We start from the raw sequence: 24,119 nt of genomic DNA, 5'->3' as shown, positions 1-24,119 counted from the left end.
TGCTGACAGCGGTTCTATGCACTACACAGTTACCCAAGCACGGAACTGTGGCTGATAGATACTAAATTTAGGAGTTGAAGGTAAACAGGAAATAAATTGTGATAGGAGTTAGGATAATGAAAAGCTAGTAGTTTCTAGGCGACCATAATACGGAAAAGAGGCATATTCAGTACTTGCAAGCACTCATAAAAGTGAGATTCTCGCAGTGTTCCGCAATGTGCCGTAAGTGTGTAAGTTGTGTAACAATGACAATAGTCCAGAAAAAAAGCGCGAAATTTAAGGGAAAAGACATCGTGTAGTTGCAAATATTTGTTCAGTGGTAGGACGCAGTGTCATGAGCAACATATTAAAAATTCCCACCGATAGGGTGTGAGCATGGAGGTGCCGAGTGAGAATGTTTAAAGATCACTTTTTAAAGTTTCTTTACGTATAACTCAAAAATAGCGGCTTCTAGCGTAAATGATGCTCAGTACAAACTTAAACAACATTAAGTTTCCCACGTAACGGGCCTATCCTTTTTGTCTCTAGGACAAATAGTTTCCGCGTTTCAGGGGATTAAAAAGTTCAGATTATTAAAATAGTTTTTAATTGTGCAAAGTTATTATTTGTTGTCACATGAAGTAAGAATAAATATTAAATGTGTCTGCCACTTTCAAGTGGAGCAGAGCCGTATTAAGGATAAGTTATGGTCCTGGACGTGTAACAGAATGGATGCTCGGTGGCTGGGGAGAGAAGGGAAGTGGAGGGATGAGGCAGAAGCCAGAGGGAAGGTACGTCACCGAACTGTGGTCATGCGCTTCGCTCTTTCGTGATGGCCACTGTGGCCGAGTGGTTCTAGGCGCTTCAGTGCGCGGAACCGCGCTTCAGCTATGGTCGCAGGTTCGAATCCTGCCTCGGTCATGGATGTGTGTGATGTCCTTAGGTTATTTAGGTTTAAGTAGTTCTAAGTCTAGGGGACTGATGACCTCAGATGTTAAGTTCCATAGTGCTTAGAGCCATTTGAACCATTTGAACCATTTAAACCCTCTTTCATAGGTCTACAAACTAAAGGGCGACTAGGTGGTTCGTCACTCTATGAAGCCCACTACGTCAGAAGAAGTCACTAATGGGTGTTAATGCACTTTATGGAAAATAACCATCCCCGTGAATGTCTGCGCACTGCGTCGCCCGTGATTCATCGTTTAACAATGAACATAATTTTTATACGATTAAAACACCATTTTTAATAATATACGCTTTTTCCATTCGCTGCAACGCTAAAATATTACGCCTAGAGAAGAAATGAATAGGACATTCTATGCAGGAAACTTATTGTAGTTTCATTTTGTTCGGGAAGATATTTTTGCTAGAAGCCGCCGTTTACCAATTATAAATTAAAAGATACAAAATTGACATTTATACGCCACCCTTCACCCCTCCCACAATGCTGATACCCCACCAGTGGCGATTTTTATTATGTTTTTCATTACACTCTCTCTTACCACTGAATAAAATTTTGCTACTACTCCATTTCTTTTCCCCTATTCTGTGCTACGTCTGCTGTGCAAGGAAACATTTAGGACGAAACAGGCACAACCATTTCACTGTGAAATATTTCGTTCCAAGCTATGGAGGTATCTCGGACACGAAGAATGAAATTCTCCTCATAAACCTCGATGCATCTCCATAGGTTACCTCGGCTCGCCGTTGCTACGGATTCTATGAGAGACGGCGTCTGCGAGATAGAGGGTCGCCCCTTCATTTACGTGGCGCGCGCTGCCGATATGAAACCAGTGGCCCGTGAAACGGGGCTCATACCTTACGCGCCGCGAGCGCTCCGTGTGAGGAGCAGCCGCGTTGCGGGCAGTCTACGTCCCAGGAGGTAAAGCGATCGGGCGCCATCTCAGCGGTAGGTACTTGCAGCTAGCTAAGACCGTTCCACATTCCGAGGCCTCACATGAAGCCATAGCGTTATAGGGCAGTTGAAGAGCTGGAAAATAAGAAACTACAATTTGTTCTCGACTAGAGTAACTAAGAATGTCGAATTATTCTCTGCAGGTAAGGATAGATTAATACATGGAAAACGTAAAATTAAATTACGTCGACTATCTTTTGTAGTGTTTTCACTACACCACTGTCGATTTCGAAGTCACTATCGGAATGTAGCACTACTCGTTGCGATTTCAACACAACAGCTCTTGTCTATGCGAGGTATAGTGTATTTTTAACTTTACGAAATTGTCGTGGTTAGTATACAGAACTACAGAATAACAAAAAAATGGTTCAAATGGCTCTGAGGACTATGGCACTCAACATCTGAGGTCATTAGTCCCTTAGAACTGCCTCGGGCATGGATGTGTGTGATGTCCTTAGGTTAGTTAGGTTTAACTAACCTAAGGACATCACACACATCCATGCCCGAGGCAGGATTCGAACCTGCGACCGTAGCGGTCTCTCGACGTGGAAAAAGCGTTTGACAGTTTAAAACGGTGCAAGATGTTTTAAATTCGGAGAAAAATAGGGGTAAACTATAGGGAGAGACAGGTGATACACAACACCTACAACGGCCGAGAGGGAATAATACGAGTGGACGACCAAGGACGAATCGTTTGGATTATAAAGGACGTAAGAAAGGGACGTAGTCTATTGCCCTACTGTTGAATCTGTACATTGAAGAAGCAGTGATGGAAGTAAAAGAAAGGTTTGGGAATGGAATAAAAATGCAAGGCGAAAGGATATCAGTGGTGCGATTCGCTGATGACTTTGTTATCATGAGTAAAAGTGAAGAAGAATTACATGTTCTGCTGAATGGAATGAACAGTCTAATGAGTACAGAATATAGACTGAGAATAAATCGAGAAAAGCCGAAAGTAATGAGAAGTGGCACAAATGAGAACAGCGAGAAACTTAGCATCAGGATTGATGGGCACGAAGTAGATAAGGTACAGGAATTCTGCTACCTAGGCAACAAAATAACCAATGACGGACGGAGTAAGAAATACATCAAAAGCAGAATAGCGCTAGCAAAAAGGGCACATTTGCTAAGAGAGATCTACTACTACCAGACGTCAGCTTCAATTTGAGGAAGACGTTTCTGCGGATGTACGTTGGAACGCAACATTGTATGTCAGTGAATCATGGACTGTGGGAAAATCGGAACAGAAAAGAATCGAAGAATTTGAGACGTGGTGCTATTCACGAAAGTTGAAAATTAGGTGGACAGATAAGGTAAGGCATGAGGAGGTTCTACCCAGGATCAGTGAGGAAAGGAATGTTTGGAAAACTCTGACAAGAAGAAGCGACATGATTATAGTACTTCTGTTGAGACATCAGGGAATGATTTCCACGGAACTAGAGGGAGCTGCAGAGGGTAAAAATCGTAGAAGAAGACAGAGATTGGAATACATTCAACAAATAACTGAGGACGTAGGTTACAAGAGCTACTCTGAGATGAAGAGGTTGGCACAGAAGAGAAATTCGTGGTGGGCCGCATCAAATCAGTCAGAAGACTGTTGACTCACAAAAGATAAAGCTGCGCGTGGGATGTATCACGGAATTCTGGATCTTCGCATTTCAGGTCGTCAGTATGGAGATTTCAGTTTTTGCAACGTGGTCGCAACAGGAGTCCACTGTGGAGCCGGTTTTTGTGCCGTATGCAAGCTTTGTTGCTAGTTTCCAGACGTATGTTGCGGATCTGTAGTTTCATCATGCTGTTTCAGATTCTTCGGTGAGATCGCTGTATTGCTCTTCTCTTCGTTTGTGCATTTTATACGTACCAGTTTTGTTTATCGTAGATCGTATTAGTTTTGACTCATATTCACACAACGTAAAATCTAGTGTATTTTATTCAAATAATAATGAAAATCAGCACTGATTTGCCGTAGATTCGGAACCTTGTACCGAAGCTGACGGCGACGTCAAGATGGAAATTTGTGGTAAGGTATTACCGCTGAAGGCATCGGTCCCTAAGCTTACGCACTACTTAAACTAACTTACGCTAGGATGTCCCAGGGAGGACTCGAACCTCCGACAGGGGGAGCCGCGCGGACAGTGACAGGGCGCCTAAGACAACGCGGCTGCCCCGCGAGGTCTCTAGTTGGATTAACACATGCGTGAAAGTGGGAAGAACGTTCTCATTGAATTATTTTTCGGGTTCGTTAAACAACTGACGATTATTGTGCGATATTTGAATCGAACTGTAACCACCCATTGGTGATTGTCGTTCCTGTAAGTATTCTCATTGACACTAGAGTTATAAATTCCGTTCCCCTTTTCATTAATTAAACAGCTTCCTTTGAACTTACAAGCACGTGAACTTATATGTTTGTACTGGTACTGGCTCTCCTCACGGTGTCTGGTCCCTTTTCGGCTTTTCTGGCGACTTGAGTAGCATTTACAAAAAAAAAAAAAAAATGGTTTAAATGGCTCTGAGCACTATGGGACTCAACTGCTGTGGTCATCAGTCCCCCAGAAATTAGAACTACTTAAACCTAACTAACCTAAGGACATCACATACACCCATGCCCGAGGCAGGGTTCGAACCTGCGACTGTAGCAGTAGCATTTACAGCTATCGGGTAAGTCGTCGTGATGCCATATGTTGACGCATCCAGTTCGAAGCAGCGATATCGTTAGATCAATCTAGTCAACATAAATTTCGTCTTTGTTTGTTAGGATCTGAGAGTTCACGTCCTGCGTGTTTAGATACAGATCGTATAGATGGAGTATAAATTGTCTTGCGTGAGTTACCTCAATAAGAAAGGCTAATTACAGGTCTAAGCGTTAGTGCAATTGAAATTTATTGATCTCTTTGCTCTAGAAACGTTTCGATATATTTCTCTTAGTGCCTGTAAAAGCACTACCGTCGTTGTTAAAATTTCCGACTCAGATTGCGTTACTGGGGAATCATGTTTGACAATTTACTGAAAATAAGATAAAATTTGTTTCAAAATTTTAAATGAATATTGAACATAATTTCTTAAGATGAGTGGAAGCTTTCACCTTTAAACAAGTTATTTCATACATGTTCTACAAAAAATAGTTATATGATCTATTCATCTTAATGGCTGAAATGAAACAAGAACAGTAGTTCCACAGCTTAAATAAAATTTGTGTTTATGGAGTGTTGACATAGCCATGAAGATCATCGTTTAACAATTGAAAGTCTTATAAGATATACATGTGCACTGGCATAGCAAAACCGCCATCGAACACAGGAGATAGTCATTATTTAGATCTTTATTTATTTGAAAGTCTTGATTAGCGAAACGAAATCTCTGTGTCTACTGTGACATAAATGAATATGCTATTTCACATGCTTATAAAATCAATTCATTTTCATTGAGGGTTTGCCTGAACCGATATATATGAACAGTGCGAGCTCACCATCATAATCCTAAATATGGTATTCTAAAAGTACACTGGAGTGCAAAATTTACGGACATCAGTAACTTACGCATGAATTACCACTGTGAAGTAAAATAGCTCCGTAATAGTTGAACCATATACAGAAACAACAGCTACATTATAGTACAGAAGATAACAGAAAGTAATAGGCAGTGAAATTCCTTCAGAAATGTTTTAATAAATTCACCATTTTCGCAGCAAAATCACTAACGTCGATATTAAATTTTGCGAGTCAGATTGCGTTATCAGAGAATAATGCTTGAAAACTGGCTGAATGTCTGGACAAAACGCTTTCAAAATTTTAATTGAAATTGAGCGTTGTCATCGGGAACGATTGTCGTCTTCCGCCTTTAAACTATGTTTTTACGTACATATATGCAAAATATTTACGTCATCTACTCTGGTCAGTGATTGTGACCCAACAGAGACATTGGTCTTACATGTTGTTCTGGCGTGTTGTCATTTACTTAACAACTGACGTCGTTATGAGAGAACTATGTCTTCGAAAAATACAGTGAAAGGCCGGCTGGTGTGGCCGTGCGGTTTAGGCGCTTCAGTCTGGAACCGCATGACCGCTACGGTCGCAGGTTCGAATCCCGCCTCGGGCATTGGTGTTTGTGATGTCCTTAGGTTGGTTAGGTTTAAAAACTACTAAGTTCTAGGGGACTGATGACCACTGATGTTATGCCCCATAGTGCTCAGAGCCAAATACAGTGAAAACTCTCTAAAAGACAGCAGTTGGCATTCATTATTATGATCTACATTGATATCAGTGTCTTGGTGAGCCAACAATAGCCACTGCGGCTACTATGGCATAAATGAATCGTTTCAAATTCTTGCAACATCCAATATATCCGCTGCAATCAACAGTTTGCCTTAAAGGATAAATGTGAACATTGTAAAGTTGACTGTGGTAATCCACACATATATTTGGGGTTACACTCGTGTGGTATGAGACAGTCCCAGGGGGACCGCACACTAACCCTGGGTTCGGTGTGAGGCGGCGGTGGGGTGGGTGGACTGCTGTGGCCTGTTGTGAGGTTGTGAACGACTGAGGGCTACGGCAGGACGCTGCTTCTCCTTCGTTTCTAGGTCCCGGTTTAATACATACATACATACATACATACGTACATGAATACATACATGGTAATCTTACAGACAATATTCTAAAAAAACACTGGTGTTGTAAACTTAAGGGCGTGAGAAATTGTAGTAAGATGTCACACAGCGAAGGAAAATAGTTCGATGACACGTTGACTACGGATATAAAGAATTTTTACAGTATATTAGAGAAGGCAACTAAAAGTAATACGCTACCAGATGAACAGAAATGATACATTTATTGAAAGCCAATGATCACACTGAAGTCACCGCGATATCTGATGATCCCCTAGTTGTGACAAAAGGCACCACATGGTTCTTAATAGCACGTGTGACCAGCGCCCATGAGATTGAATGCTCTGAGATGTGCTCCCAAGCTGACTGCAAGGCTGGTATGGAATTCTTGTTGTACGACGTTTCACTCACCCACCACCACCACCACCGACTGCTGCTGGAGGGTCGTTCATGCATGTGAATATACTACAGTACTTCTAACCAAAGCATCCCACACACGCCCATCGATTTTAACTTTAAGGAATCGGCAGGCCATTCCATTTACCGAATATACACTACTAGCCATCAAAATTGCTACACCACGAAGATGACGTGCTACAGACGCGAAATTTAACCGACAGGAAGCAGATGCTGTGATATGCAAATGATTAGCTTTTCAGAGCATTCGCACAAGGTTAGCGCCGGTGGCGACACCTACAACGTGCTGACATGAGGAAAGTTTCCAACCGATTTCTCATACACAAACAGCAGTTGGCCGACGTTGCCTGGTGAAACGTTGTTGTGATGCCTCGTGTAAAGAGGAGAAATGCGTACCATCACGTTTCCGACTTTGACAAAGGTCGGATTGTAGCCTATGGCGATTGCGGTTTATCGTGTCGCGACTTTACTGCTCGCGTTGGTCGAAATCCAATGACTGTTAGCAGAATATGGAATCGGTGGGTTCAGGAGGATAAAACGGAACGCCGTGCTGGATCCCAACGGCCTCGTATCACTAGCAGTCGAGATGGCAGGCATCTTATACGCAAGGTTGTGACGGATCGTGCAGCCACGTCTCGATCCCTGAGTCAACAGATGGGTCGTTTGCGAGACAACAACCATTTGCACGAACAGTTCGACGACGTTTGCAGCAGCATGTACTGTTAGCTCGGAGACCATGGCTGCAGTTACCCTTGATGCTGCGTCACAGACAGGAGAACCTGCGTAGGTGTACTCAGCGACGAACCTGGGTGCACGAATGGCAAAACGTCATTTTTTCGGATGAATCGAGGTTCTGTTTACAGCTTCAAGATGGTCGCATCCTTGTTTGGCGACATCGCGGTGAACACATATTGGAAGCGTGTATTCGTCATCGCCATACTGGCGTACCACCCGGCGTGATGGTATGGGGTGCCATTGGTTACACGCCTCGGTTACCTCTTGTTCGCTTTGACGGCACTTTGAACAGTGGACGTTATATTTCAGATGTGTTGCGACCCGTGGCTTTACCCTTCTTTCGATCCATCCGAAACCCTACTTTTCAGCAGGATAATGCATGACCGCATATTACAGGTCCTGTACAGGCCTTTCTGGATACAGAAAATATTTGACTGCTGCCCTGGCCTGCACATTCTCCAGATCTCTCACCAATTGAAAACGTCTGGCCAATGGTAGCCGAGCAACTGGCTCGTCACAATACGCCAGTCACTACTCTTCATGAACTGTGGTATCATGTTGAATCTGCATGGGCAGCTGTACCTGTACACGCCATCCAAGCTCTGTTTGACTTAATGCCCACGCGTATCAAGGCCGTTATTACGGCCAGAGGTGGTTTTTCTGGGTACCTACTTCTCCAGATCTAACCACCCAAATTGCGTGAAAATGTAATCACTTGTCAGTTCTAGTATAATATATTTGTCGAATGAATACCCGTTTATCATCTGCATTTCTTCTTGGTGTAGCAATTTTAATGGCCAGTAGTGTATTTTCGTTCCAAGAGCTCCACCACCGGCACTGTCCGATGCAGTCACACATTGTCATCCATAGAAAAGGGAGTTTTCCCTTAATACACCCCTGAAAAGATGGGCATAGGAAAGGAATAAAACGTCATAATAACTTTGACAGGTATGTTCCATTCAACATTATCCCTCATTAGACAATAAGGTCGAAACCACCAAAATGGTCACTACATATAGTGGCGGGAGGTGGCAGCACGTATTGGCAAACTTGATCGTTTTGGTGGCCTCCATATCTTTCAAACTGCTCAGATGGAGGAGTTACTTGGACGAAAGGAACTTCAGGAATGGCGTACCCATTTCCCCGACTTAAATTCCACCGATCACATGTCCGATGCGTTCGGGAGACGCATTCCATTATGTCCACATACACCAATATTTGTAATCATGGAGCAGTTGTCAATCATGGTGATGGTGGAAAGGAACGCCCTACCTGAAGAACTACTTACCATTCATGTGACGGGCATCGGAGCACAATACAGAGTCTGCACTGCCGTTCGTAGTTACCATATACCTTACTAAGGACTATTATCCACCTTTGGAATATCATGGCACTCCGACTTAAAGCCACGAGTGGCCTACCGGGACCATCCGACCTCCATGTCATCCTCAGTGGAGGATGTGGATAGGAGGGGCGTTGGGTCGGCACACCGCTCTCCCGGTCGTTATGATGGTATTCTTGACTGAAGCCGCTAATGTTCGGTCGAGTAGCTCCTCCAGTGGCATCACGAGACTGAGTGCACCCCGAAAAATGGCAAAAGAGCATGGCGGCCTGGATGGTCACCCATCCTTTGCCGATCACGCCCGACAGCGCTTAAATTCGGTGATCTCATGTGAACCAATGTATCTACCGCGGCAAGACTGTTGCCTTTGTAATTTCATGGGGACAATCATAAACGGAGATAACTTGAGTGTAACTACTGTCGTTGAATTAAAGTATCATTTCGGTTCGTCTCATTGTGTACTCCTTTCACTTACCTTCTCTACTACACTCTGGCAGTTCTTTCTACTTACGGTCAAAGGTTCGTCGAGCTATGTTTCTTGGCTGTGACACATCATGCGAAAGTTACTTTCGTCCTTAACTTTTGCTCACCAATGCATAATAGTACAATCAAGAAGAAATGAAGTAAATGTAAAACAAAAATCCATCCCCACATGACCCTCTGATCCTGTTTCGTCACAATGGTAATTAGTTATTTTCCTCCGATCCTGTATCGTCTCAATGGTAATCAGTAATCTTGGAATTTATCAAGATTGCTGACCATGCAGTTAGCTACATCTAAGCTTAACCCTATTTCAAACTACTGCCAAATGATCCTGCGTGGCTGAGCTGTACTAGAGCCTTCACATCGAGGGTCTCATTCAGACTCATCAGCATCTTCGTCCAAACACGGAAAGTCCGTTGAACTTCCCTCCTCCTCATTGCTCCACTGCTGGGCTCCTGCGTTCGGTTGTACTGCTACTGCAATTCTCATTGTACACACACGTACAAAAACCTCACCAGTTTTGACTCATTTTTTTACCATGTCCTCCATTGTAAAACGCATACAGCAGCGTTCTTGAAGTTCTAATGGAAGCAGAATTAAGAAACTTCCACCCTTCGGAATCTTGGTTTATTCTGTTCCAGGTTTTGATCATCCAGTCAGCGTCTCTATTTCCCCGCAATGGCAGAGAGCTGTTCTCTGACCTGCTACTCAGTATAACTACTCTGTAAGAACCATGCCCCGTAAGAAATTCTCTAAGTTGAATCATCTACATACGCTCGTAGTCCGTCATTAAAAATATGGGAAATGTTATACAAACGCCTACCGGTCGTCCTGTAGTTCCAGTCGTGCGCCATTTATCTGTGCTCCAGGCCTGGACTTGAATTTCGGTATTGACATTCAACTCTGCAATCACTTGCACTCGGGCTGTATGCAGTACCTGGATGTTTTCAGTATTACCCCTATACTGCAGCCTTCACAAGTCTTGATTCGAAGGCCTCATTGGTCTTGTGGAGTACCTTCCTCTACACTCATCGAAGGATGCATCTGTAGTTCTCGAATCGCACTTGATGAGCCCATGCACTGGCACTGAAGATAGTGTCGTGGTACCCTGCAGCACCATCCATCGGTATCTTATAATTCAATGCACCGTTCGCGCGAACTTGTGTATAACTGCGTAATTTTCAATGTGTTCCCCTGGATAATATTATATGTGTCATAAAATTCCTCCTTTCATCGAAATGCACTCCCAAATGTCTGCAGAACTTTTCGCATAAAATACAGGTGTCATGTACCACTACATCTGCAGCTTTGTCTCGTCGACATGTGTCCGCTGCTCGTGGTCTAGCCTCTGGATCACGGGCTCCCGGGTTCGATTCCCTGCCGGGTTGGAGATTTTTTCCGCCAGGAGACTGAGTGTTTGCGTTGTCCTCATAATTTCATAATCATTCATGAAAATAGTGAGATTGCACTGAGTAGATATTGAGAATTAGCACGGGCGGTGATAACCGAGCAGTTGAGTGCGCCACAAATCACCCATCAACTTGGACTTGTCTTCCCTTTCTGCTTTGACACTTAATGTCATACTGATTAAGCCAGCTGATTGTGATGCAAAATCTTATTTTTCAAGCTCCATTTGTTTTCTTTGTGAAACTTTCTAGTTTGGTTCATCAGCAGGAGCACTCCGTCTTCAGGCCACAAGCGACCCATCGGGACCATCCGATCATCCGACCGCCGTGTCACCTTCAGTTGAGGATGCAGATAGGAGGGAGGTGCAGTCAGCACATCGCTCTCCCAGTCGTTATGACGGTTTTCTTTGACCGGAGCCGCTACTATTCGGTCGATTAGCTCCTCAGTTGGCATCACGAGACTCAGTGCACCCCGAAAAATTGCAACAGTGCATGGCGGTAACGCCCGACAGCGCTTAACTTCTGTGATCTCACGGAAACTGCTGTATCCAATGCGGCAAGGGCGTTGCCTAGTTTGGTTCCGCTGAAATTAAATGAAACAACAAGTTTACTGTTACTAGTCACCGTTTTATTTATCTCCACGACGCCTTTCAGAGGTTTAAACCTCCATCATCAGGTGCATTTACATTAGTTAATATGACATTTGTGTGTGTTTTCTTTTACGATTTTCTGGAGGAACTTGTGGCACTGTCTAGTGGAGAAACAAGACACTATTTTAGAACATGGTTTTGGATTTCTTCTGACAAAAAATTTAACTTTTTTCCAACGGTAAACACAAAATAAGGAAAACAGAGTACCTCCAGTGGTCACAGGTTCCTTTCGCTGGTATAACACATCACATGTATACTATCATATTTGTAAATAAAAATGTGTTTGAAAACTGCTGGTTGCAAGGTTTGTATAGCAGGAGAGAAGACATTATCGCAAAGTGAAATATAAGTTTAATTTTTTGTCAGAAGAAACCCAAAACCATGTTCTGAACTAGTGTCTTGTTTCTCCACTAGACGGTGCCACAACTTCCTCCAAAACGTCTTAACACAACACACACATAAATTTCATACCAACTAATGTAATTCCACTTAATGACGGAGGTTTAAACCTTTGAAACACGTCGTGGAGATAAACAAAACGGTGACTGGTAAACGAAAACTTGCTTCATTTAATGTCAGTAACAGTCACTGTAAAGCCTAACCTAAAACGCTAGCATTTGGTTCCGTTGCACAGAAAATTCGTTTTCTGCCATTAGAGTCCATATGTAAAGGGGAAAGTGTGCCCCAAGACACTGTTTTGCAGAAGCAATTTTAATTACTCTCTTACTTTCAACTTTTATTACTTTAAACGGAATTACTCATACTGTTGAATTAATTTTAATAAAGCAGCCTCTAAAGTTACTGCATGAAATATTTTTGAAGGAATATGAAAAGAAAAAACATTTTCTTTTGAAAGTTATTATTCTTCGATTAAATCTATTTCTACTGCATTGAGACAGTAATCGGATACAGCCTGAAGCACGTACTGATCCCGTTGATCGATGTTTGGAAAATTATTTATTGTAGTCCTTTAGGTTGCGGCCTTTCTGAAACTTATCATTTACAACTTTGAATTTAAGATCTCGCACAAGCACACACGTACACCATCCGAACAGCCCATGAAGGCCCAATGGTACCGACCGGCCGCCGTTTCATCCTCAACCGTTACTCGTCACCGAATTTGGATACGGAGGGGCATGTGGTCGGCACACTGCTCTCCCGGCCGTTGTCAGTTTTCGTGACCGTTGCGGCTACTTCTCGATCATGTAGCTCCTGAATTTGCCTCACAAGGGCTGAGTGCACTCCGATTCCCGACAGCAGACAGCAGACCCGGATGGTGACCCACCAAAGTGCTAGCCAAGAACGACACTGCTAAACTTCGGTGAACTGACGGAAATCGGTGTTACCACTGCGACAGGATCGTTGGCTTAGTTTAATAACTAGTGCCGACATTTCCATTACAGGACCAGTACACAGGATCTATCTTCAGAAACCTGTCCCTCAAGTCAAATCTTGATTTCTTTTTATAAAAACAAACTGTTCTATCACATTATTCACATTATTTGCGATTCGATGGAGTCCTTTTTAACATGACTGCTTTCACTGACGACTTTCATTTTTCATTCAGCATGTTAATTAGGCTGAAAGGCAGACAAAGTAAAGTGTAACTTCTTTCTGGAGGTAGTGATATCAACCTGCTTTAAAATCTGAGTGTGTACTTCCTATGAATGAAATTCCAAGGAGACAAGTTGTTTTTTGAGCAATGTGAAACGTGTACGGCGAAGTTCATGCCACATAAACATTAACTAAAATTTCTGCAGAATGGGCGATCTGTAATCTCTGAACGCAAGAGAGAATTTATACAGTTTGTGGTGTGCGGCACTCCTCTCTGTACATTGCTAGTAAGCGATTAACGGATTATGACAGAACTCTAGTCGTCCGATTGATTAGTCGAGCCCGTTACACATGTAGATATTGTACTTATTTTGAAGGCCAAATTACCGGCTGTGATACGCAAGAAACTCATTCCTGAGAATGATGAAACCCTGGATGAATTTATGTCGATACTCCATTCAATCTATTTAACCCAGGAGGATTTAAAATTACGTTTTCGGCAAGTAAACTGTAATACTCAACTTCCAAGCGCACTCTGTGTCCACGCTAATAACATCAAGCATGTTAATAAAGCCAACAGTGACTGCCAACATCAGAATCAGTTCGGTAACAACTGCAATGAACAAGGTAATGGCAGCAACTGATCATCTGGAAATGGGCAAGAGTATAACCCGAATCGTGGTAGACAGAACGAACCAAATCACAGGTTTAAACCTATTCATAACAAAAGTCGGAATCACACTCTCCGTAATCACCAGTTGAGTAATAATTCTAACCATTTCAACACACAATCACAGAACTGGAGTAATCAAAACAGTACTGGACAACAAGCCTCGCAGCTTAATCAGAAATAGAGGGATAATCAATCGATAACAATTGGGTGTTTCACATAACCTTTTTCGTCAAAACAAGGGGGGGCCGTTAAACTAAGAACGACGGAACCAATGGAAGGAGGAGCGGTTGGAAATATGCGCTGTAGCTATGACCACGAGGTACTATTTTTCACACACAATGACGGAACAAGTATCACTGAAGAACTCTGCGCTGATACAACACAGGTAGAAGAGAGTTTCCATCCGTGACTATCTCTGAGATAAAGGCTACAACTGAAGATGTTCCTGTTATTGTAATTCTTGTCACAGAAGCGTCGGTCAACGCTATATCCACCACTTCCTTCTAGTGAGCATCTCGGTATTAGAAATCTTTCCTTTACATAACTGCAAGAACACCGGATAAGTAGGCAGTTGCTCACAAACTGTAAAAGATACAGATGTTAGAAATGAAACTAGGAAATGCAGTAATACGATGCACATTATTAGTCATTAATAAATTGAGTCGACTATATCTTGGGACTAGAAAGTATCCTAGAGGAAAGGCAGACTTCTCTATGTAGAAAGTAATTTTGTACAGACAGAGCTGCTAAGGAAGGAAGAATCACATGTTGCATACTGCTGTGGTACTGGTATTCACTTGATGGTAAAGGAACGATGGTGGTTCCAGAAGTGTCAGAAACAGTACTAGGATTATATGATCAGGTCCAAAGGAAATTGAGTGTCTGAGCATTTGACAAAGGAGCAAAAGGATCATATGTCACGTCTTCTGAGTATTTATTTTAAAGTTCTTGAATATAAGACAGGGATCATCAAAGATTATACTTTTCATCTAAAGTTTTTCCCATTGTACCTTTGGCAATAGTGTTTACCCTATTCCTTGGAAACAAATGATGACAGTAGAGGAAGAAGTCAGTATGATGATTCAGTGGGATCTGCCTGAACCATCTACAAGTCTTTACTGCGGTCCACTTTTTGTAGTGCCCAATACAGACGGAACGATGCTTTTCTTCCTTCATTCCTGTGTCATAAACACTAATATAGGACCTGTCAGAACTCATCTTGAGAATATTGAACTTATATACAAGTTTCATGGTGATCACTATCTGACCAGTACAGAACTCTTAAGCCTCCTACTTGGAAGTGAGACTTAGCACAGATTCAAGGCTCTCCTGTGGAGTTGATGTTCAGAACAGAGGGAATACTGAGTGGATTCTCAAAGTACCAATGGTATCAGTAATGTATCAACTATGTGAAGAGAAAGTATGAGTTTCCGTTGTGAATTTAACAAAATGGTTCAAATGGCTCTGAGCACTATGGGACTTAACTTCTGAGGTCATCAGTCCCCTAGAACTTAGAACTATTTAAAGCTAACGAACCTAAGGACATCGCACACATCCGAGCCCGAGGCAGGATTCGAACCTGTGACCGAAGCAGTCACGCGGTTCCGAACTGAAGCGCCTAGAACCGCTCGGCCACCGCGGCCGGCTTGATGACTGGAAACATGTTGCCTGGGCGGACGAGTATCGTTTCAAATTGCATCGAGCGAATGGACGTGTATGGGTATGGAGACAACATAATGAATTCATGAACCGAAGATGTCAGCAGGGGACTCTGCAGTCTGGCGGAATTTAACAGAAAAAGCAAGACAGATAAAGTTGGAGTAGAGTCGGAAGAGAGTATGGATACAAAAATTTACAGTTAGCGAAAAGAGGATGTGGACTGCCAAGTTTAAACTATTGTCACTTCACCTGACGGTTGTTCTAGTGAGTTTATATGACCTGTTATTTACTCGTGAGCCCACTGCTGGAACTGTGGTAAAGTGTAAGTTATTGAAAATTAATTTGCCTTGTTTAATGTTCTGTAATTTTACGTGTAGAGTGCTGCGCAGCTTTGCAGGTCTTGGTAATGTAAATTTGTGGCCTTAGCTATTATTCTATTGAAAATTATATAATTTTCTGTAAATTTCTGCGCTGTCTGGTCAGCAAATTAATTACATTTTATCGAGTTTATGTGTTTCTTCTTGTCATTGAGAATCCAAGGGAGTCAGGCCCAGGTATTTCAGACGATTGCTTAAATTTGTAGCATCCCCAAGCTTAGTGACCTGATGCGTGGTTGTAGCGAAGAAAATTTAATATTCATACTTTATTTCAAATTTAGCCTACTCCTCTGAGCAATTAACACGAGTTTCCCCTCATGCATCTCCACTAATAAGTTTTCTATCCTACGTCAGCCATCCCCTCCCCTCCCGCATCATAATTTTTAATGTGGTTGCTTGAGTAGAGCTACATTTCTTGCGTTAATCGTCCACTTTTGGAAAGCTGAGGTCGCACTGGACAGTCCGCACATCTGCGATCTGAAGGGCAGATTCAGACATCGGGCTACAAACCTTATTCTGTGTAACCGTTCTAGAGGAATTCCGTCTGTTTATTGTTCCTGTTGCAAAATAGTTCTCATAATTGGCAAAATCAAGTTTTTGTTCATCACGGTTGGAAACATGTCTTGTCCTTTAATATTTCTTGTAATAATTGATATTTATTTGTTTTTCATGTTCGAAGAAACTGCTTACTGTGCTATTTGATGTTCCTGTATCTGGTTTGTTACAGTGTTGATCAATAGTTTTGTGTGCCTGGTCTGCCTCAAATTATTCATTGTTCTGCCTTTTATGTTACTGATAAAACGTTGATTATTCTTATAATTTTGATCCAGTTAATTTCCTTAAAGGGGGCAATGTTTTATTCAGTTACTTGTGCTTATGGAGATAGTTGCCCGTGGTCAACTAATTTGATTTGTTCTTTCCTTTTTCTCTTTGTTTCTTTCTCAGAAGGAAATTTTAATGTACGTTTCTATTCTGTGCATTAGTCAGCTAGTGATCCTTGATTCTGATGTTTATTAATTAGTCACATTTCACTGTCGTGGGATTGGTGAAGCAAATCTGGATTAACTGATGGTCTAAAATAAAATTCTTTTCATTAATTAATTGTTTAATTAAATGTTGCTTCCTCAATGATTATGATAAATACATATATTTGTTTGCAATGGAACGAATGTTTTCCTAGAAATTTCTTGGGCCGTGATTTGTCCATTTCATTGTCCTATAATATTATGTTTGTTGAAGGCGACAACAATACCTATCAGAAATCACTGGAAAAAAGTGGAAAAACGGCACTTCTCTGATTTTTATACTACTGGTAACTGAAACTGCATTCTTCACTAATAAACAGTGTTTGATTTAATCAACCTGACCCAGTCATTCCCAGTCCCAGAGTAGGCCACCGAAGACAGCGTTCAGTAGGAAAACTTGAGTCATTGCAGAAGATGTAAGTGTAAGAAGAAGAAATATTTACTTGTAAGACAGGAAAGTAAAGACTGTGCACAGACCAAATGTAACAAATGTGAGTTCTTTGAACTGCTAGTGGACAAAAGATAACATGATTCTCAGCAGTGGCGCAAGGATCTGTTCAGTGTCGTGGATGTAAATGACAACTGCTCCCCTTTAAGGACTGTGAACCTCACCGCTGATAGTTTATAATTGGTAGTTACAGTTACGGAAGTTGTTTACCAATGTATTAACGGATGCCCTACCATCCACACCCTTTGCTTGTCTGTGGTTTCCTCGGCTATTCTGTCGAGACCCTCCTCATTCTTTACCTAATCAGTCCACCTAATTGTCAACACTCTTCTGTAGCATTACATCTCAATTGGTTCGATTCTCTTCTGTTCCAGTTCTGCAATTGTCCATGTTTCACTACTATAAAATGCTTTGCTCAAAGCTTGCTTGTATATTCTCAAAATTTCCGCTTCAAATAAAGACCTATGTCTGATGCTAGACGACTTTTCTTGGCGAGTTAACAATTAGAAATGTATCCATATACGTGTGGCTCTGGCTACGATTTGAAAGATAACCTTGCTCATATTGAGGCAGAACCACAATTGTCATGGTACGAGAGACAGAAAAGACAAGATACCTAAGTTACTGGACCGAATCCTATAGTCTACAGAAATTAGATTTTGGTAGTCAGAAATCCTAAAATGTAATCCCGTCAAGTGTTGTATCGAAGTACGTGGACATCTTGTTTTGTCAAAATTCTTAGTATAATATGTTTTATATTTGTTTCTACATTTTTAAAATTGTATTTGCATCCCATTTCGGATTCCGATAATTGCCTTGTATGTGCATTACAATAATATCACATCATGTTCCTGTATCTTATATGTAACTAATTATCACACCTTATCGTACTATAATGTAAGATATGAATAATCCTTCTTACTGTGGCACAATCTGAAATTCGAACAAGGGATATGAGGTCCTCTTAATTTCGCTCTTAGTCTTGAGCAAAAACAGAATCGTGTGCTATATGGTGAGGAAGACTGGAATTAGATGATCAGTTTCATTATTGGAACTATTAATATGTTATAATAAAAATATTGGTCCTCGATTTGCTAGCTGAGGAATATGCTCTCCTACTCATCATACAATTGTGTTCTCACGGTTCTAACGTTTGGAAGTCTAAATTTATGTATATTAAGTATCTATAAATCGATTTTCAAACAAATTGCAATTGCACGAAGTCTTACATATAAGGAGTTGTTAATCAGTGACGAAGGGATCAGTGATGCAGAATACAGCGCTCCATTTTTTGTCGTCTGGCACAGATGTAGCACGTATAATTACTAATTGTGTCCTGTGGCGACTGGTGGTTAATTAGTACTCTAATTAAATTGGAACATCTGTTTTACGTCACACCTGCTACTGCAACTAATGAGATGCCCTGTGCAATGTGCTGATACATGACTTGCATCAACGTTTGTTTATTCTGTGTCTTTTTTCTGCTTTGATTGTTTCAGGCGGCCGCATTCGAGTCTGCTTGATATAAAAGAATAATAATTTTCAGTGTGAAGTTGGGTGAAATTGTGAGATTGGTGTGTTACTGGTGACTGCTCAGTCATCATTGGGTAAGGTCGTTAATAATAAGAATCCACTCCTTAAAATATTTTTGCTAACACCTTTCAGACATAAAGCATCAACATGTCGACGAGCCGTTAAACCTAAATTTGCTTGCTTCATTTCCATCACCATAATATTAAAGGACAACGAAATGTAGGGTATCATCTCAACTGATATGTATTCCAACAATCGTGTAATAGGCACCACTGAGCACTATACGCTCTATTATGCTTTTCTCTGATATTCTCATGACGGCCCATGCATGAATTCTTGTTAGCGACCTGAAGTCGTGGTACGACGACGTATTCAGTTATTTATGTAATGTTCCCAGTGTAAAGAGAAATATTGTCTGTTAGGCTGTATTGTAACATATCTGAAGTGTAGACGATGCGGTGACCCAGGATTGGTATACAGCAAATCCGACACTCAGTTAAATAACATTCCACAATTTATTTCACACCAACAGTTTTATATAAGGCACACACTGATAACTCAGTATACAATAGTTGTGAGGTAATTATTAAATTGGTAAAACTAATAAGTAAGGAAATGAAACACTTTAAATAGCAAAATACTTTCTCTTAAAAAGATCTGCAATCAATTCAACAGTAGTAACTATCGTAGCTCCCGTCAATGGTGTTCATGAATGACAGCACAACAGGTCGAATCGCAAGTTGACGTACAAATTTACAGGTGTAGCTAACGCTCACGATTGTTATAGCGTCCATTTTCAAAGGTAACTAACGTTCACGATTGTTATAGCGTGCATTTAAGGGGACCACACCGTGGTTCAAGTCGAAAAAAATCGATTTTAGGTTTTCATCATATTTCGATAGATTAACGATTTATTTAAGTACTCTGAAAAGGATTTTGCTGAAAAAAATTTTTTGGAGCATTTAAAGACTATTTTCCTACCATGTGTGTTTATGTGCCACGCCCACTTTTCTGTCACCCGCTTTGCTGCATATAATTTAGATCTTTATATCCACAACATTGCACATTAGGGATTGCTTTTTTACTCCCGAGTGTGTTGGCTATCGTTGGAATGCAACGATAGGTATTCTTTTGTTTCTGCAAGTTGTAAACAACACGCTTTCAAGCACGCGGTTGGTTTGGTTCAAGTGTGATTGCGAGTAGTTGTTATACCGAATTTACTGTAAGTGACAAGGGGTGCAGCAACATTATAATAAGTTTGAGAATATTATCAGATATAATTTCAAAATCTGCACAATGTAGACAGTGTGGTGAGTCAGTGCGAAAATTTGTGAGAGTGCCAGTGGGAGAAAAGACCTTGCAACTGCTTTGGATTTAATTTGCACTAAATGCAAAGCTGTGATTTCGTTTATGAGTTCTTCAAAACCAGATGCAAGTGGCCCATCCGATGTCAGAACTAGATTAGTTTACGCCTTACGATCCATTGGCAAGGGTATGGCTGCGGGGAGAACATTTTGTTCAGAGACGAACTTACATCAGCCATCAAATAAATTTGAAAAACTGACTGCAATAGTAGAGAAAGCTGTATGTGAGGTCAGTGAGAAAAGCACGAAACTGGCTGCTAGGGAAACAGTGAAACAAAATGATGGATGATCGGATATTGCCGTTGCACTTGATGGAAGTTGGCAGAAAAGAGGACATACTTCTCTGAATGGAGTAGTGACTGCCACGAGTGTAGACACCGGTGAAGTGTCAGATGAGGAGATAATGCCTAAATATTTCAAATGTAGTAAGGTGAATGAACATAAACAACACAACTGTGTAGCTAATTTTAGAGGAGCAAGTGGTGGTATGGAAGTTCATGGAGTACAAAAAATACTTCATCGCTCTGTATAAACAAGAGGCGTACGGTACACCAAATTTTTTGGCGATGGTGACAGTAAGGCATAAAACAATGTGGTGAACACTAAGCCATATGGAGGTGCTATTATTAGCAACGTAGAATGTGTAGGCCATGTTGAAAAACGTTTGGGAACAAGGCTGAGAAAACTAACTGTTCATGATGAGGGGAAAAATATTAGAAGATGGAAAATTGTTGACCGGACAGGGTCCGTTAACTAAAACTGAAATAGAAAACTTGCAGGTGTACTATTGGCAGGCAATTAGGAGAAGTAAAGAAAATCTGGAGGCAGTGAAGACAGATGTTTGGGCCATATTCTTCCATAAGTCCTCTTCTGATGATAAGCCATGTCATGGATTGTGTCCATCAGGAGAAAATTGGTGGTGCAAATACAATAGGGCTCAGGTGACTGGAGAATCTTATTCTCACCTGAATTCTCTTCCTACTACTGTTATTACAGCAATCAAACCTATTTTCAGAGACTTGGCTCGTCCAGCCCTTCTAAGGAAATGTCTGCATGGGCAGACACAGAACCCAAATGAATGTTTCAACAGCATAGTTTGGAACCGCCTTGCTAAAACTGTATTTGTAGGCATGCTTACAACGAAACTAGGAGTTCATGAAGCTGGTATTACATTCAATTGTGGTAATATTGGAAGGTGTTGGGTACTGAAAAAGCTGAGAATTAATCGTGGTGAAAATATGATGACTGGGCTGCAACACTACGATGAGGATAGCCGATGCAGACAGGTCTGCATCTAATATGGCCAAGAAAGCAAGACAAACATCCAGGAAGATGAAAAAGAAGCTGGAAGACCTACTAGAGGGCAAAGAAGGGCCATCATATGCAGCAGGACACATTTAATTAACTGTAAGTAATAAATTTCAAAAGTTTTTTCTTTAAAGTAAGTTTCCCGCAAACTAAAATTTTCACTCATAGGCCACATTATATCAGAAAGTACCATAGATAAATGAATGAAATTTTCAGAGACTCTGCATACCATAAAAATCCACCTCTGGGACTACATACATTAATATTCCCCCATTAGGAAATTCACAAAAAAATATTTTCTGCAGAAAAAAATTAATATTTTTTGTTAATAAATTAAAAAATTTATTTCTTAAAAACTATAAAATGTATTACATAAATTTTAGTACAGTTGACTCCACTAGCATCATGTAACATACAATAAAAATATTAAGGTCCTACATCAAATAGTTTTTTTCAGAAATGGGTCAAATACTTGCCTAAATTAACGTGGGTTAGATAGGCAGAGTGTGGTCCCCTTAAAGCAAACTTGATTTGTATGCTCATTTTGGCGCTACTATCGTCACACTTCTGCGAATCAGCGGAATTAGGATAGACACCGTTTTTCTGGTACAGAAATACGCCAGACAACTTTCGTCAAGTGGCACAACTGCTTCCAGCTGTTGCGATTTTTATTTACGTCAGTGTACAGAGTTAATCCTAGGACATTTACTTTATAACAAGAGATTTGAAAAATCATTCTTATTTGGATTTGCTTAAAATGGATGGTTATATTGAATCTAAATGTGATGCTCTCAACATTGTATATCAGCAACAGAAAAGCTATCTGTATAATGTAGAACTTACTCCCAGATTAGTAAACGTAATGTTCTATACCTAATTTGCGAAATAATGTGAAGGAGGATCCACGATACCTATCAATTCACTCAACGAAAAAGTAATATTTTAATGAAAGCCACAGACCTCGTTCTCTGAATGGTTGATAGGAGAAAACTGAGTAGCAGCCGTGATGATCCAAGTGCTTACGAAGCAAACATGTTGTACTGATGCTTTTTGAAGTTATACCAGCGTATTAAGAAAGCATGCAATTTAAGTGATACATCGTAATAAAAATATTTCAAAAATTCATTATTTTTTGTATGGTTTCTTGTGCTAAAGTATTGGAAAATGTGACGTCGCTAGTTAAAATCACCGTAAATCTTATCTTGGAGTTGGTACAATTTAGTGTTGATTAGGAAAATGAAAGGAAATATAGGTTGTAAACTTTTTAGGGAGCACTAACAGTATAGTTCAATTTCGTAGATGTCACAGCCTCCCTCAGTACAGCAACCACGATCTGCAACTTTTCCAACATAGAGATACATAGGAACATTCATCAATTACAGCAAATATAAAGCTAGTCAGTATCATCAGTTGCGTTTTTTAATGTAGAACATTATGTCTTATCTTCCTCCCCACTTTAAAGTGTGCATGGTGAGTTGTAAAACGTCTCAAAAATGTCAAGAGATATAATTATATAATTTAGAATTTTACGGCCGTCGCATTCTTCAGTTAAGACTTCAGGGCTGAGAAGCAATGGTCGATGCATAAAACTGTTTCCCAGTGTTTCGTCTCCAGCTGTGGGAGACATCTTCCGAGGTAAAATGGCTACCTCTGAGTATGACTCCCGTAGTTGGAGACGAAACACTGGGAAGTAGTTTCAAACGTCGACTACTGTCCTCCCAGCCCGGAAGTGTTACCTGAAGAAGTCAGCCGATGTATTTTTTTTTTTTTTACTCACCACTCCTTGAACATTATTTTCAATAACTGATGCTGTCACCCACATCACAGACAAGACCATAATCAAAATCCAGTAAGTTTTATTTGGACGCATAACCTTGGTGTGTAGTATGTTAAGAAATCATATTACACTTTACTTACAAATATCAAGAAAAATGACAAACCAAAATACGGTATTAATTTAGTGATGGAAATGGCTGTAACTTCAAATCTGTTTCCTCCCAAATCGTCAAAATTATAGAGGAAGCTGCCCTATGTCTGCGACACCTTCGAGGTTAGCATAGTATACGTTTACGTACATAATGTCTACAAAAGATTTACGGAAAAGAGAAACATCTAGAAAAAGGCAGTCTCTGATCGCCGCATAATTAGGGTGCTACACTTCAGACTCTGTGCTTGAGGGATGTACAGTATGTGTTTCACGTCAGACGTAAGTTCTGTGTCTGGCACCATGAAGAAGGCTCTGACTGTCACACGCACTGGACGCTGATCATCGGCTCTGAACATGAGTTTTGTATAGGGTGTTTCACATATAAGGCAAAAAGAGGTCCATTGAGATCGTTGCGACATTCAGAACTTAAAACTAGATCTTAAATGATGATAGATTAACTTTTCAGCACATAAATCGATTCAAGCTACAAACAGTGGCCACTTTAAAGCGATGTCAATTAGAGTTATCAGCAAAAGATGATAAATAATTCGTACTAGAAGATAAAGAGCACATTGTAGCATGGGGATGAACCACCAGGGATATGTTTACAGGGGTGGGCGTGGCCCTGTCACAGTGGAAACTAGTGGGGACTGGCTCGCTCGAGAGTTAAATATCAGGCTGCTTTTGCCAAGAACAGGCAGACGATTTAGTCATAGTA

Source organism: Schistocerca serialis, chromosome 2, assembly GCF_023864345.2.
Source record: "Schistocerca serialis cubense isolate TAMUIC-IGC-003099 chromosome 2, iqSchSeri2.2, whole genome shotgun sequence".
NCBI lineage: Eukaryota > Metazoa > Arthropoda > Insecta > Orthoptera > Acrididae > Schistocerca > Schistocerca serialis.
This window is presented reverse-complemented; position numbering follows the sequence as displayed.